Source organism: Chrysochloris asiatica, unplaced genomic scaffold (genome assembly GCF_000296735.1).
Source record: "Chrysochloris asiatica unplaced genomic scaffold, ChrAsi1.0 scaffold00064, whole genome shotgun sequence".
In the NCBI taxonomy this organism is placed as follows: Eukaryota; Metazoa; Chordata; class Mammalia; order Afrosoricida; family Chrysochloridae; genus Chrysochloris; species Chrysochloris asiatica.
This window is the reverse complement of record NW_006408582.1, coordinates 13,412,562-13,430,490: the sequence shown is the minus strand read 5'-3', so window position 1 is coordinate 13,430,490 and position 17,929 is coordinate 13,412,562.

Below are 17,929 nucleotides of genomic sequence, written 5' to 3'. Positions count from 1 at the left end.
AAAAAAAAAAAAGAAAAAAGAAAAAGAAAATCAGAACAAAGTAAAACTGGCAAAGTGTATTGTCCACCTTTGCTCCAAGGTTCCCGCTGCATTATTCCATGGTGGCTCTGTTCCCCTGTTTTGTCTTGCTATTTGGTCTCACCCAATTTGTTGACTCCAGGTCGTCGAGTCCAGCAGATTTAAAAGTACGTGATTTCTTACTTCTGCCACAAGTTCCACTAGCCATAAGCTTTCAAACTTTTAAAATATTCCTACCTATGTGGTTCTGAGTTTTGGAGCTCTGCCCTGAACCCACTTTGCCTAGTATTCTGTGGTCTTGCTTACAGTGAACTTCACTGCACCTCTACCCTATCTGCCTTCAAGGCCTGCCTTGGCATCTATAAAGTTTTGATTTTCAACCCAAAGGGATAGATTTCCCATACATTTCTTTGAAGGGATCCGGGGAACCTTGGGGGAGGGAAGTTTTCAAACACATACACATACTTGTATACTCTCCAGGTTTTACAGCTGTATAAAATGACACATTTAAAGTCAAATTATTGAAGTGAAAAAGGTTATGTGTATTATTTTCATTTTTTTCTTGCATTCCATTTCTAAGCTAAGGTCATTGGTAGGGATAGGGTGAAAATGTAGTTCGTTAAATATTACTTAGGGTATCTCACATATTATGAGGGGGAAGGTCCAACAATATTTTTTATGTTTACAAATAGTTTCAGCCCTCTTTTAAACTCATTAATTTGGCTAAGTGGAAAATATAGGTTAACAATGAAGAAATAGTCATGGAGACTTTGCTGAGTGTTAGAACTAAAAAATTCAAGAAAACAATCAGACCAAACCAGGTGTGGATAGTTAGAGAAGGTTTCCTGGAGAAGGAGGAGTTTATGCTGAATTCTGAGCAGTAATTAAGATGTAGTTAGGCAATGGTAGGGAGGATGCCTGTGTTCCACAGCTCCACAAATCACCAAATATAGTCTATACAATCTATATATATATGACACCTTCTCAGTTATGCAGGCCTGAATGTGGAGGTGTGTAGTATCAAGTGGGGAAAGAGGAAAGGTTTCTAGTCAGGAAGGAGCAGGCTGCAGGACCATTCTGAGATACAGTATAATGGAGAAGAAGTACAAGATGGTGGAACTTCGGGAGAAGAAGTGTGACAGTAGGTGAGACCAAAAAGTCTAAATAGGGCTAGATCAAACATGATTTTGTAATTCATATTAAGGCTTTTGGAACCCTTTCTAAAGGCAATGAGAAGCCATTAAAGAGTTTTAAGCAGGCAATTGTCATAGTAAGATTTGCATTTTAAATTGTATATTGTCTACAGTAAACTAATAGAAATGAGTAATAATGAATCTTGTTCAGATTAGTTTGATAGTGATGTTGGAGAAAAATGAATGGATCCAAGAACTATGAGGATCAATAGGACCAGATGTTACACTGTGAGGAGATAGTGAGAGAGAAAGACTAAATTCAAATGAGGTGCTGGCTCTGAGCTGGACTTGTAAATTTGGGGGTAGGTCTTTCTAAAGGAGGGGACTGGCCCTTCCTGATAACATGTGCAAAGTACGTGAGAACAAGTCTTGTCATCTTCTCTTCTAAGAATATTACTGTAATATACTGTATATTACTATAGTCAATTCGATGTGGATTACATCTCAACGTAAAGAAAACAAAAATCCTCACCACTGGATCAATAAACAACATTCTTATCAATGGAGAAAAGATTCAAGTTGTCAAGGACTTCATTCTTCTTGGATCAACTATCAACACTCACGGAAGCAGCAGTCAAGAGATCAGACGACATATTGCATTAGGCAAATCTGCTGCACAGGAAGATTTTAAAGTGTTGAAGAGCAAATATGTCAGCTTGAGGACTAAGGTACGCCTGACCCAAGCCATGGTATTTTTAATAACTTCATATGGATGTGAAAGCTGGACAATGAATAAGGAAGATCGTAGAAGAATTGGGTACAAAACAAACTTCAAATGCATGTCCAGAGAGGTAAGGGTGCAATCACCAAAGGCAACAGAAGAGAATGACTCATGAAGAGGGAAATAATTAACTGTTAAACACAATTGAGAGATCAAGTGCATAATGCCAGATATCTTTGACTGTAAATAACAGAGAATCTGACTCAAATTTGAGTAGTTAACTAGGATATTTACTGCCTCTTATGACTGGAATTTTAGGAACTGAGAAGGTACAGATTCACATTATTCTGGCAGCTCTGCAATTACTCTGATTTCCCTTAGGTGTACTATTTTCTGAGTGTATTTTTGTGTTAGACAATTTATTTCACTGAGATAAAATGGTTGTAATTGTTTCTAGGTTCACATTAATACTTCCCGGTGCTACAGAAAGGAGTGGGTTAGTGCTCATCTACCAAGCCAAGAGATCAATAGTTCCAACCTACCAATTGTTCTGTAGGAGAAAGATATGGCAGTCGGTTTCTGTAAAGAAAAGGCCAGCTGTTCAAACCCAGCAGCCAGTCATCGGAAACCCTATACAGGGTTGCTATGAGTAGGAACCAATTCGACGGCACTTGACAACAGCCATAATAGGTAGACACATGGATAGATACAAAAGCTGAACAGGTATGGGAAGGAAAGTGGGAGTGCATCCACACACATGTAAAGGTTTGACAGAGGATATTTGTACATGGTTATTTACCTATGCTGCAAACATATCTATGAATGTGGTAGAGAATTGTTGTTGTTGCTAAGTTGGTTCTGACTCATAGCAACCTTGCATAGGGTTTCTGCGGAAAAGCTGATGGGTTTGAACTATTGACTTTGTGGTTTGCAGTACAGTGCTGATCCTCCAGCGTCATACCAGAAGTCCAATTTGTTGTTGTGAAGTGCCATTGAGTTGGTTCTGACCCATAGCAACCCTGTATAGGGTTTCTGAGGAGTAGGTGGTGAGCGTGAACTGCCAACCTTAATAGTTCAAATCGACTTTGCAATCTAGTGCATTAACCTGCAGTGCCACACCAGAAGTCCAATACAGTGGTCAAAATGGTGAAAACTTCAAGACATTACTAAGCACTTTGATTCAATGAGTTGCTGGGTCTAGGGCCTCAGGACAATAGTCTCAGGGACACCATGGTCAATTGGTACAAAATAACCTATAAAGACAATGGTCTACACCCTACTTTGGGAGTAATGACTCTGGTCTTAAAAGTTCCTGAGCGGCCACCTAACAAGCAATTGTTGGTCTCTCTCTGTGCTGAGGAAAGACAAGTGATGAAAATAGAAGATTCTTGGAGTCAATTAGTTCAATGAACATCCGTCTCCACAACCCTGAGACCAGAGGAACTAGTTGGTACCTGGCTACCATTACCAACTGCTCTGAAAGGGATCACAGAAGAGGACCTGGATAATGTAGAAGAAAATGTGGAACAAAACACAAAATTATAAAAAAAGACCAGGCTTACTTGTTAGAAAGAACCTGAAAGAATCTGCATTTATGGCACTGGGTCACACTTTGGGTCTGGAACTGAACTTACCCTCATGGCTCAGGTTTCAGCCAAGTAGTAGAGAAGTGGGGACAACAACACTAGTGAGTATGATCTGCTCTGTGAACCTTCATTCAGTTCACACAGACACACAAAGAGTAGATACTATGGCTTAGTTCAGACACACATTAGTCCTCAAAGTGACATCTTTGCTGTTTAACACTTAAAAGAGTTCTCTAGTAGTAGATTTGTCCAATGCTGTTTCCAATGGCATTGATTATGATCCAAGTACAAGGAAATCCATGACAACTTCACTCATTTGTTGGTTTATTATAATGTTGTTTATTGCTTAAATGTGAGGATTTTTGTTTTCTTTATGTTGAGCAATAATCTATACTGTTGTCTTTGAACTTCATAAGTAAGTACTTAATGTCCTATTCACTTTAAGTAAGTAAGGTTATGTCATCTGCATATTGCAATTGTTAATGAGTCTTCCTCCAATCCTGATGCCAGGTTCTTCATATAATCCAATGTGGTGGATTCTTTGATCATTTTACAGTTTTAGTAAGTTTATGAAAGGATACAATTCTGACATACACCTGACTTGATTTTAAACCACATATTGTCTCTTTGTTCTATCTGAATGGTAGTCTCTTGGTATAAGCACAGGTTTTCCAGGAGAACAATGAAGTGTTCTGGAATTCCTATCCTTTACAATATTATCCATAATTTTTCACATTCTACACAGTTGAATCTTTTGCATAGTCAGTAAAATACAGTTAAACATTTTTTGGTATTCTCTGCTTTCAAAGAAGTTCCTTCTGACTTCAGCAATAACATTCCTAATTCTATATCCCCTTCTGTGTCCAGCTTGAATTTCTGGCAGCAACTACTTTTGAATTATCTCCAGAAAAACTTTACTTGTGTGTAGTATTGCACAATGAGAGTAATGCTTTGTGTATCCAGGATCTCTTTGCTTTATATATAATGTTAGTGATTAGTTTTTCCATCTCTATATAGTATGATGTTGGAATCTGGATTGGGATTGTATTATATCTATAGATCACTTTGTGTAGTGTTGACATTTTTACAATATTAAGTCCTCTTACCCATGTTGTTGTTGCTAAGTGCCTGTGAGTGGTTCTGACTGGTGTGGTGCAGCAGGATAATGCACTGGGCCGCAAGGTGGGCTTGAACCACAAAGTTGGTGATTCAAACCCACCAGCCGCTCTTAGGAAATTCTACACAGAGTCCCTATGAGTTTGAAGATTTCCATGTTCTGTTGGTTCTCTTTTCTTTGGAATAGGCACAAATAAGGATCTTTTACAGTTTATTTGCCAGGTAGTTATCTTCCAAATTTCTTGTCATAGTAGTGATCACTTCCACAATTGCATCTATTTGTTAAAAACATCTATTTGTATTCCATCAATAGCCTTGCTTATTACCAATGCCTTCAGTGTAATTTGGACTTTAATATTGTTTGATATTATTCACTCTTGGCTATATGTTGAACTCCTGAAATGGTTGAATTCTTTGTGGAATACTGACTGTACATTCCTTCTATCTTTTTTTGGTACTTCCTGTGTCATTCAGTATTCCTATAGAATCCTTCAATATTATAACTCTAAGCTTGGATTTTTCTTCATTTCTTTCAGCTTGAGAAATATCAAATGTATTCTTTCCAGAATTTTGTACATTTTATTAGAATACTTTATTTTGTCTTCCTGAGCTGTCTTGTAAAATCTTCTGTTCAGCTTTTCTACTTCATACTTTCTTCTATTTGTTTTAGCTACTCTGAGTTCAAGAGAAAGTTTCAGGGCCTCTTCTGAGGTCCCCTTTTGGCTTTTCTTTCTTTCATGTCTTTTAAAAGACCTTTCACTTTCTACATGTATGATGTCCTTAATGTCAACCCCTCAATTTAACTGGTCTTTAGTCATTAGTGTTCAATATGTCAAATTTATTCTTGAGATAGTCTCTAGATCCAGGTGGAATATACTGAAGGTCATACTTTGGCTCTCATAAAGTTGTTTTAATTTTCTGTAGCTTCAACTTGAAGTTGCATACGAGCAATTGATGGTGTGTTTTCAGTCAGCCCCTAGTCTTGTTCTATCTGATGATAGCGAATTTTTCTGTTGTCTCTTTTCACAGATACAGTTGATTTGATTTCTGTGTATATCATCTTTTTACCATTGTGAATAATGCTGCTATGTACATTTGTTGTTGTTGTTAAGTGTCATTGAGTTGGTTCCAACCCATAGCAACCCTGTGTATAGGGTTTCTGAGGAGTATTTGATGAACTTGACTGCCGACCTTGCAATTCAAATGGCACATTGTTGTTGTTGTTAAGTGCCATTGAGTAGATTCCGACCCATAGCGACCCTATACATAGGGTTTTCGAGAAGCAGCTGGGGAGCTTGAACTACCTACCTTGCAGTTTAAACAGCTTTGCAGTCTAGCGCATGAACCCACAGCGCCACACCAGGATTCTGCGAGATTAGCAGCCCGATTCGTAACCACTAAGCTACCAGACCTCCTTATATTAATGTTGGCACAAGATATCTCATTGTTACTTTGATTTGCATCTATATCTATGCATTTATACATACACATATAACTCTAGTAACATAGTGGTTACTAGTCGGGCTGATAACCTCATGGTCAGCAGTTCAAAACTACCAGCTGTTCCCAGGAGAAAGTTGAGGCTTTCTGCTCCCGTAAAGTTTTACAGCCTCGGAAACCCTGTGCAGGGTCGCTATGAGTCAGTATATATATATATACACACATACATACACACACACACATATATATAAACCTTGTGTGACAAGGTTGTATTCTTTCACTATACTTATTCAACCTGTATGCTGAGCACATAATCTGAGAAGCTAGGTTCTATGAAGAAAAACGTGGCATCAGGATTAGAGGAAGACTCATTAATAACCTGTGATATGCAGATGATACAACCTTGTTTGCTGAAAGTGATGAGGACTTAAAACATTTACTGATGAAGATTAAAGAGCACAGCCTTTGGTATGGATTACATGTCAATGTAAAGAAAAGAAAAATCCTCACCACTGGACCAATAAACAACATGCTTATCAATGGAGAAAAGATTGAAGTTGTCAAGGACTTCATTCTTCTTGGATCAACTATCAACACTCATGGAAGCTGCAGTCAAGAGATCAAATGACATATTGCATTAAGCAAATCTGCTGCACAAGACCTTTTTAAAGTGTTGAAGAGCAAAGATGTCAGCTTGAGGACTAAGGTGCGCCTGACCCAAGCCATGGTGTTTTCAATAACCTCATATGCATATGAAAGCTGGACAGTGAATAAGGAAGACTGTAGAAGAATTGATACCTTTGAGTTGTGGTGCTGGAGGAGAATATTGAAAGTGCCATGGGCTGCCAAATAAACCAATAGATCCATTTTGGAAGAAGTGCATCCAGAGTGCTCCTTAGAGGCCAAGATGACCAAACTTCATCTCTCATACTTCAGACATATTGTCAGGAGGGACCAGTCGCTGGAGAAGAATATCATGTTTGGTAAGGTGGAGGGTCAGAGAAAAAGAGGAAGACCTCCAATGAGATGGATTAGCCAAGTGGCAGAATTGATGGACTCAAGCATTGCAACAATAGTGAGGTTGGCCCAGGATTGGGCAATGTTTCGTTTTGCTGTGCATAAGGTCGCTATGAGTCAGTACTGACTTGATGGCACCTAACAACAACAACAATACACATACACACATACATAAAGATGCAAATCAAAACAACAATGAAACATCTTGCACCAACCTTAATAATAAAGAGTTTTGGTGTGGCACTGCAGGATAATCCACTGGACCCTATACAGGATCACTATGGGCCAGAATTGACTCAGCGGCACTCAACAATAACAACAATGGCTAGTGATCATGAGCATTTCTTCATGTGTTTTTTGGCTGCCCAGATCTCTTCCTTGGCAAAGTGTCTGTTCATGTCCTGTGCCCATTTTTAAAATTGGGTTATTTGTCCTTTTCTTGTAGGGATGTTGTAGTTTCCTATATATTTTAGAAATGAATCCCTTTTCTGATGTGTTGTTGCAAAATATTTTTTCCCATTCTGTGGGTTCCCTTTTTTCTCTTTTGGTAAAGTCTTTTGATGCACATAAGTTTTTAATTTTTAGTATGTCCCACTCATCTATTTTGTCTACTTTTGTTTGTGTACTTTTCAAAATGTTTGATAGTCTGTGTATTCCCTGTATTAGAGCCCTCACATTTGTCCCTATTTTTTCATTGATGACATTCATAATTTTGGGATTCGCATTTAAGTCTTTAATCCGTGCTAAGTTGCTTTTTGTGTAGGACATGGGGTAAATGTGTTTCAGTCTTTTGCATATCGCTTTCCAGTTCTGCCAGCACCATCTGTTAAAGAGACAGTATCCTCCCCATCTAACATACCTAAGCACTTTGTCAAAAATCAGTTGGCTGTATGTGGATGGGTTAATTTCTGGATTCTTGATTCTGTTACACTGATTAATATATCTTTCAATATACCAGTACCAGGCTGTTTTGACCACTGTAGCCATGTAGTAGAATTTGAAATTGGGGAATGAGAGACTTCCAACCTTGTTCTTCTTCTTGATCAGTGCTTTGCTTATCCTGGGTCTCCTTCCTTTCCATATAAAGTTTGTAATTGTCTTTTCCATCTCTTTGAAGAATGTCGCTGGAATCTGGATTGGGATTGCATTATATGTGTAAATAGCTTTGGGAAGTATTGACGTTTTCATGATGTTGTATCTTCCTATCCAGAAACATGGTATGTTCTTCCACTTTGTAAGTCTCTTTTGGTTTCTTGTACTAGTGTTTTGTAATTCTCTTTGTATAGGTCTTTTGTTTCTCTGGTTATGCTTATTCCTAAATATTTCATCCTTTGGGTGGCTACTGTAAATGGTATTTCTTTTCTAATGTGTTTTTCAGCACTGTCATTGTTACTATAGAGGAATCCAACTGATATATCTTATACCATGCCACTTTGCTGAATCTTCCAGTGATGTCTAGTAGCTTTTTTACTGAGTCTTTGGGTTTTCTATGTATAGGATCATTATCGTCTGCAAATAGAGAGAGTTTTTTTTTTTTTTTTTTTTTTTACCTCTTTGCCAATTTTGATGCCTTTAATTTCCCTTTTGTGCTGTATAGTTCTAGCTAATACTTCCCAAACAATATTGAATAGGCGTAGTGACAAAGGGCATCCTTGTTTGGTTCCTGTTTACAGAGGGAAAGCTTTCAGTTTCTCTCCATTGAGAGTGATATAGGCTGTTGGTTTTGTATATATTCTCTTGATTATGTTGAGGAATTTCCCTTCAGTTCCTACTTTTATCAGGAATGTATGTTGGATTTTGTCAAATGCCTTTTTTGCATCAATCGATATGATCCTATGGTTCTTTTCCTTTTTCTTATTTATGTGGTGGATTACATTGATTGTTTTTTTAATGTTGAATCATCCTTGCATTCCTTTTATGAATCCCACTTGGTCATGATGTATAATTTTCTTGATGTGCTGCTGGATTCTGTTGCCTATGATTTTGTTGAGAATTTTTGTGTCTATGTTCATGAGGGATATTGGTCTGTAGTTTTCTTTCTTAATGACATCCTTCCCTGGTTTTGGTATGAGGGTTATGCTTGTTTCATAAAAAGTGTTGGAAGTTTTCCATCCTCTTCTATATTTTGGAATAATTTCAGTAGAATTGGTGACAGCTGTTCCCTAAATGTTTGGTAGAACTCACCCATGAAGTCATCTGGGCCTGGACGTCTTTTGTTTGGGAGTTTTTTGATGACCTGATCCATTTCTTCTTTTGTTATGGGTCTGTTCAAGCTTTCTGATTAACTTTGTGTAAGTTTCGGAAGGTCGTGTTTTTCTAAAAGTTCATCTATCTCTTCTAAGTTTTCAAGTTTGAGTCTTCATAGTATTCTAAGTTTTTGGAGTATGAGTCTTCATAGTATTCCATTATTATTGTTTTGATTTCATTTGGTTCCGTTGTGACATCACCCATGTGGTTTCTAATGCAAGTCATTTGTGTCTTCTCCCTCTTTTCTTTTGTTAAGTTTGCCAATTGTTTGTCAATTTTATTAATCCTTTCAAAGCACCAGCTTCTTGTCCTATTGATTCTTTCTATAGTTTTTCTGTTTTTCATCTCATGTATTTCTTCTCTCATCTTAATTATTTCTTTTCTTTTGGTGGCTGTAGGTTCCCTCTGTTGGTCAGTTTCTAATTGTTGGAGATGCTGTGTTAATGTGTTAATTTTGGTTCTTTCTTCTTTTTGGATGTGCACATTTATTGCAATAAATTGTCCTCTCAGCACTGCTTTTGCTGTGTCCCAAATATTTTGCTATGTTTTGTTTTCATTCTTGTCTGTTTCTAGGAACTTTGTGAATTCACGTTTAATTTCTTCTTTTACCCCCTTGCTTTTTAGCAGGGTGTTGTTCAGTTTCATGTATTAGACTTTATTTCTTTGGTCTTTTTATTGGTGATTTCTAGTTTTATAGCATTGTGGTCTGAAAAGATGCTCTGTAGTATTTTGATGTTTGTAAATTTATGGAGGCTTGCTTTGTGACCTAACACATGGTCAATTCTGGAGAATGTTCCATGTGCACTGGAGAAGAATGTATATTGTGCTATTGTCAAGTTGAATGCTCTGTACACATGTATGAGGTCAAGTTGGTTCATTGTGTTGTTTAGTTCCTCTGTATCTATGTCAAGTTTCTTCCTGGTTGTTCTGTCCCTTTTCAAAAGTGGTTTATTAAAATACCCCACTATCAATGTAGATTTATCTATTTCTTTCTTCAGTTCTAGTAAGATTTGCTTCATATATCTTGGTGCTCTTTCACTGGGGGTGTAGATATTTATTATGATTATGTTGTCTTGCTCAATTGATCCTTTGATCATGAGATCATGTCTTTCTTTATCTCTTATGCTAATTTTTGTCTTAAAGTTTACTTTATCAGAGATTAGTATTGCCACTTGTTGTTGTTGTTGTTGTTAAGTGCCGTTGAGTCGGGTCCGACCCATAGCGACCCTGTACAGGGTTTCCGAGGGTGTAAATCTTTACGGGAGTAGAAAGCCTCATCTTTCTCCCACGGAGCAGCTGGTAGTTTCGAACCGCTGACGTTAAGGTTCGCAGCCCGATTCGTAACCACTACGCTACCAGAGCTCCTTTACTGCTTGTTTATTGTTGCAGTTAGCTTGGAATATTTTTTTCCATTCTTTAACTTTTAGTCTGTTTTTGTCTTTGTGTGTAAGGTGTGTCTCTTTCAGGCAGCGTATTGAAGAGTCTTGTTATCTTATCCGTTCTGCCACTGTATTCCTTCACTGGTACATTTGATCCATTGACATTCAAAGTAATTATTGATAGGTATGAATTAATTGCTGCCACTATACTAATTTTGTGGTAGTGCTGTTCGTTCCTTTGTTCTGCAAACCTTCTTAGGCTGAGTTTGTGGTTTTTGTACTATTTCTTGTCAGTTTCTTCTTCATTTTCATGTTTGCTTATTCTGCTTGGAAGTTCATTTTCATGGTAAGTTGTGAAGTATTAACTTTCTTTGGGGTTACCTTATAGTCTATTAACTTTTCTCTTCATTTAAGAGAATCTACTGTATCCTGTAATCTACCTGACATCCTCACCACCTGGATCTCTGTTACTACATTTATCCCTTCTTTGACATTGATATTATTTTGATCTTTGGTTGACCTGCCAGCTCTTTTGAGTTCATTGTAGTTTTGTTCTGTTCTGAGCTCTGCAATCTGTCGACTGAGTTCCAGGTGGTGTTGCCATGTCTGTCAATCTCTGGTTGTTGTCTGTTCTTGTTGGTTTTAAGTCCAAAGAACTCCCTTTAGGATGTTTTGAATGGGTGGATTGGTTTTGACAAAATCTCTTAGATTCTGTTTATCCTGGAATATTTTTATTGCACCATCGTATTTGATTGATAGTTTTGCTAGATAGACGATTCTTGGTCGGCAGTTTTTTGTTTTAGGGTTTTGTATATGTCCCCCATTGCCTTCTTGTATGTATGTTTTCTGCTGAGAAGTCAGTTTAACCTGATTTGCTTACCTTTGTAAGTGACACTTCTCATCTCCCTGGCTGCTTTTAGTATTCTCTCCTTGTCTTTGATTTTGGAGAGCTTGATTATTATATGTCTTAGTGACTTTCTTTTGGGGTCTGTCCTTTCTGGGGTATGTCCGGCTTCTTGTATGTTTATCTTCTCATCTTTCAAGCTGTTAGGGAAATTTTCTTCCAGAAGTTCTTCAACTATCTCCTTTGTTGACTTCTCTGATTCTTCCTATTCTGGTATGCTAATAATTCTTAAATTATTCCTCTTCATGTTGTTCTGCACAAATCTTAGACTCTCTTCAGATTTTTAAATCCTTTTTTCTGCTTGTTCTTCTATCTTAGCAGTATTGAGAGATTTGCTTTCCAATTCGCTAGTTCTGGCTTCCATCTCTTCTATTTGCTCCTTTCCCCTTTCAGTGTATTGTCCAATTCTGATATTTTATTATTAATCATCTGGCCCTCTTTTTGCAGGTTTTGAATTATTTCCAATGCTGTATCAATCTTGTTTGATTGTTCTTGTAGTACTTTCCTGACTTCTTTCTGAATTCCTTCTCAGGCAAATCCAAAACCTGCTCTTCCTCTTCTGGGGAGCCTGTGTCTATCTCCAGCTCATTTGTCTTGGTTACTGTTTTCTGTTTTTGGACATGTTTTGAGATCTTTTCTTGATTTTTGTTTGTCATTTCCAGTGGTTATGTGGATTTTTAAATGCGTAAATGGATGTTTGTTGCGTTATTAAGCTTATTGGGTATCTCCTGATGGATATGATCAGGAGATAGGCTTTCCTTTTTGCATGTAATGGTTAGCAGCTGTTATTGGCTCTTGTCTCAATGGTGGAATATTATGGAGTATGCTTGTGGCTTGGCTATATGGCCTTGATTGCTGACTCTTCTTGGGTAATGTAGGGATAAAAAGCTCCCACCTCCAGGAAAAATTTGTGATTAAAAGGACCAAGAATGGAAGCAATATAAAAGCAGAGACAAAAACCACCACTTTGAAACCAAAATAAAACTGTGGCCTACTGCCCAGTCGCCTTGATACACAGTCAGTGTGTATATACCATATGAACCTCCAGCAGTGGGTGGGGGTGTCCGTTTAGTCAGGCCCCTCCTCTAGTCACCACTGTAGAGGTGTGCAGATAGATATTGAAAAGTTAATGGGAGAAAGATTGTCTACCATTTTTGTCTCTGCAGGTCAGTTAGGTATCTGCATGTGCACAGTGTAATTATTGAGATAGTTGCGTCCTTTTAAGTTGGTGTTTTACAAATTGTTCTTATGGTTTATCTGTCAGGCCAGAACCAGGTGTTTTCTTGCTGTGTAGGTCCAAGTAAAGGGTCCCGCACAAGTTAACTTTATTGCTGGGACTCACAGGCTGATGTCATAACCAGCCACCAACCTCTTTCTTTCTGTGCCATGGGAGAACTATGGGCTCAATGTTGGAATTTTTTTGGGTGTGTGTGTGCACTCACCTGCCTGAAGGTGTCCGGGCTGGGCAAAGAAGGCGCAATAGGGAAGAGGAGGGAAAAATGTGTAGAATCCCCCACACCTCCTTTTGCAAATGTCACTGTGCCACTTTTAGTGACAGTTCCCTGTGCTGGTCTGGCTGTAGCCCCGCCCTCTGAACTCCACCCCAGCAGGGTAGCCACAGAGAGAGTCCCATCTCAAGCATTTCCTAACTCTCAGTATTTTTCTTTATATCATGATATTTTCATTTGCGCGTGTGAGAAACTGATGCCCTGTATCTTTTGCTAGATCCACAGCTCTGGTGGTCTGTGAGCACAGCTTCTCTGGGTTTTCAATCACTCCCCCAAGAAGCCTTTCCTACTTGGCTGTCTCTGTTGCCTGCCAAAACCAGAACTCAGCAGTTCATCTTTTGATTTGCTATTGTATGTGGTATTGTTTCCCTGATTTCTTTTTCAGAGCTGTCCAACTAATTTTTTTTAAACTTTCCATTATGAATTGAGTGACGGTTTATAAACAAGATGATCAGTTTTACACTAAAAAAATCATACACTTTGCTTCATCTCAATGATTTCAATCTCCTCTGTGCAACAATAGTTAGCCCACTTCTTTCCTGTGATTACTATTTCTACTTCACCTTCCTCCTCATCCCTTCTCAAATTTTTCCTTAGGTAAATGTTGCCCTTTTGATTTTCAATGACTGACTTTTCCATCGTTCATAGTGAGCATACTTTATTGGTGTTATCCTTCTTATATACCTATCTACTGCTTGGCTGAAAGTTGAGCCAAGCAGTAGATAGGTATATAACAAGGTTGAATTCTTTTCCAGACCTGGGGGTGTTGGAAAGGGGTCATAGTCTTAGGTTCCTCCAGTCTCTTTCTGACCAGAAAACCCAGTCTTTTTTTTTTAATAGTTTTTCATTTTGTTCCACATATTCTGCCACTTTATCCAGGACCTTCTAATGTGATCCCTTTTAGAGCACCTGGCAGTGGTAGCCAGGTACCGTCTAGTTCTTCTGGTCTCAAAGTCATGGAAACTGATGTTCACATGTTCCAGTAGTCTAATGCACTAATTGATTCTAAACCTCTTCGATTCTCATCACTCTTCATTCTGCGCATGATAAGACCAAATGCTGCTCTTAGATGGCTGCTCATGAGTTTTAAAGTAGGATGTAGAACATTTTCTTTATGGACTATGTTATGTCAACTGACCTGGTGCCTCTGAGACTACGGTCCTGACCACCCAGACCTAGCAACTCATTGCCTTAAGATGTTTGATAAGATCTAAGAAGTTTTCATCATTTTGTCTGCTGTATGCTCTACCACATCCATAGCTGTTTGCAGGAACAGTAAATGCCTATGTACCAAAATCCTCTTTCAAACTCTTATTTATTTATGGATATATTCTCACTTTTCTTCCCATACCCATTGAGCCTGTGTTTCTGTTCATGTATTGACCTGCAGAACATTATTGCTCCTAAGTTTTGCCTCTATCTCCTTTAGCCCTTGCATATCTTCCTGCGTCTTCACCTGTCATCATCATTCTTCTGCCAACCTTCCTCTTCTTGTATATTGTCCCTCTTTTTTTATATAGTCCTCCCCATCACTTGAGTTAACATGTGCCTACCTTCTAGCCATCCAACTGATTTTTATATGTTTTACCCTGCATTTTGTTCAATCTTTCAATGAGCTCCAATAATTTTCTTGCTAAGTCTTTTGGATTGTCTATGTATAGTATCATATCATCTATAAATATAGAGAGTTTTACTTCTTCGCCAGTTTGGATGCCTTTAATTTCCTTTTTTTTTTTTTTTTTTTTTTATGCTTTATCGCTCTGGCTAAGACTTATAGCACAGTATTGAATAAGATTAGAGATAAAGGCATGCTTGCCTGGTTTCTGTTTGCATAGAAAATGCTCTCAGTTTTTCTCCATTGAGAGTGATGCTAGCTGTTGGATTTCTATATATACCCTAAATTATGTTGAAGAATTTCTCCTATTTTGTTGAGTGTTTTTATCAGGAACAGGTTTTGTCAAATGTATTTCCTGCATTAATTGAGATGATCATGTAGTTTTTTTCTTTTTAAAAATTTATGTGGATGTTACACTGATTATTTTTCCAATATAGAAACATCTATGCATACCTGGTATGAATCCCACTTGGTAATGTTGTTATTACTTATTTGATATGGTTTGGTATAAGGGGTATGTTCTCTTCATAAAATACATTTTGGTGTTTACCAACCTTTCCTATATTCTGGAATGGTTTGAGTAGAATTTGCGTCAGCTCTTCTTTGAATGTTTGGTAGAATTTACCAGTAAAACCATCTGGGCTGTGACTTTCTTTGGTTGGGAGTTTTTTTAATGACCTGATCAATTTCTTTTTTTTTGTTATAGGTCTATTCAACTTTTTTACTTCATTCTGTGTTAATTTAGGTAGGCCATGTTTGTCAAAAAGTTTGTCAGTTTCGTCTAGATTTTCAAATTTGTTGGAGTAAAATTCTTTATAGTATTTTGTTAATTATTCTTTTAAATTCTGTTGGTTCTGTTGTGACATTACCCTTACAGTTCTTTATACATGTTCTTTGCATTGTCTTCTTTTCTTTTGTTAGATTTGCCAGTGGTTTGACAATTTTATTAACCCTTTCAAAGAAACAATGAATGTTTTATGTTTTCTATTTCATTTATTTTTTGCTCTAAACTTCATTATTTATTTTCGTCTGGTGACTGCAGGCTTACTTTGCTGCTTGTTTTCTAATTGTTGGAGATGTTGTGTTAATGTGTTGATTTGGGTTCTTCTTTTTTGTTGTGGTTGTTAATGATCAAGTCAATTTTGACTCATAGTGACCCTGTATACATATTTTGAGACTGTAAATCTTTGCAGGAGCAGAAAGCCTCATCTTTCTCCTACAGAGAGGCTGGTGGACTCAAACTGTTGACCTTGTGATTGGCAGTCCAGTGCTTATTGCATGGAACCACAGCATTACCCTATCTTCTTTTTAGATGTATTCATTTGTGGTACTGTGGATTAATACATTGGACTACAAGGTCAGTTTGAACCACAAGGTCGGTGGTTCAAGCTCACCAGTCACTCCGCAGATACAGGGTCTCTATGGGTTGGATCTGACTCAACGGCACTTAACAACAGCAACAACAATTATTGCTATAAATTGATCTCTAAGCCCTGATTTTGGCTTCTGGTGTGGTTTTGTAGGATCATCACTAGACTGCTAACCACAAGGTCAGCAGTTCAAACTCACCTTGGAAATCCTATACAGGGTCACTATGAGTTGGAATCAACTCAGTGGCACTTAACAAAATAAGCCCATATTTTACTATGTCCCAAAGTATATTATGTTTTCATTCTCACTTGATTCAAGAAATTTTTTAATTTCATTTTTTATTTGTTCTATTACCCAGTATCTTTAAAATAGTGTGTTATTCAGTTTCCATGTGTATGTTTTGTTTTCCTTGAAATTCCTATTATTTGTTTCTAACTTTATAACCTTGTGATCTAAAAAGATTCTTTGTAGTATTTCAGTGTTTTTACATTAATTGAGAGTTGCTTTCTAACTTAACATATGGTCTATTATGGAGAATGTTCCATGTACACTGGGAAAGAATGTGTATTGTGTTGTTATTATATTGAGTGCTCTGTATGAGCCTGTGAGGTCAAGTTGGCTAATTGCATTGTTTACTTCTGTGTCTATTTTGAGTTTCTTTCTAGTCATTTAGTCTGTCATCAAAAATGGTGTATTAAAGTCTTCTATTGTTATTGTAGCTAAATACTGTCATAGAGTTATATTTCTTTCTTCAGTTCTCTTAGAGTTGATTTATGTATTTTGATGTTCTTTCATTGGGACCATAGGTACTTATTATAGTTACATCTTCTTGCTTTAATCATGAAATAATGTCCTTCTTTCTCTTGCTAATTTTATCAAAAAAAGAATTTTATCAGAAATTAATATTGCCACTCCTACTCATTTTTGACTGCCATTAGCTTGATCTGTTTTTCCATCCTTTGATTTCAAATATATTTTTGACTTCGTGTGTGAGGTGTGTCTCTTGTAGACAACATATTGAAAGATCCTGCTTTCTTATCCATTCTGCTATACTCTGTCACTTAACTGGTGTATATAATACTTTGGTGTTCAGTCCAATTTTTGATAGGTATGAATTGATTGCAGTCATTTTACTGTTGTTTTTTTTTTTTGTGTGTGTATATGTATGTGGTGAAGTTGGTTTCTTTGTTCCACATAATTTTCTGTACTGAGTTCATTTTGTTTGTGAATTTTCCTCATTGCTGTTGTTTCAGTGTTTGTTAAATCTTTAAGGGTTTCCTTTTGTTTCATTTGATGTGAATGTGTATTAATTTTCTTTGAGATTACCCTGTAATGTATTAATTTTCCCCCCAGTTTAAAACAATGTTTTATCTTGAAATCTAATTGACTTCTATGCCTTTTGGAAATTTTGTAACTACACTTTTCCCTCTTTTAGTTTTGCAGTTGTCTTTATTATAAATTGAAATCGCTGGTTCCCTATTTTCAGTCTTTTAGGTTTAAAATCCTATTGTGTAGCTGTTGGTAAGCACTGGACTGCTAACCTCAAGGATGGCTGTTCAAATGTACCAGCCACACATTGGAAACTTTATGCAAGATTCCTTTGAACCAGAATCAACATGACAGCACTTAACAACAGCAACAATATTTTGCTTTGGATAATTCTATATCTGAATTGAATTCTGTGTGGTGTTGCCATGTATGTCAATCTTAGGTTGCTTGTTGTTAGTTCTCAGGCCAAAGGACTCACTTTAGTATTTTTTATAAAGTTGGTCTAGTTATTACAAAATCACTTATTTTTTCATTTATTTGGATATGTTCTAATTTCGCTATCATATTTGAGAGTCAGTTTTACTGAGTACATGATTCTTGGTTGG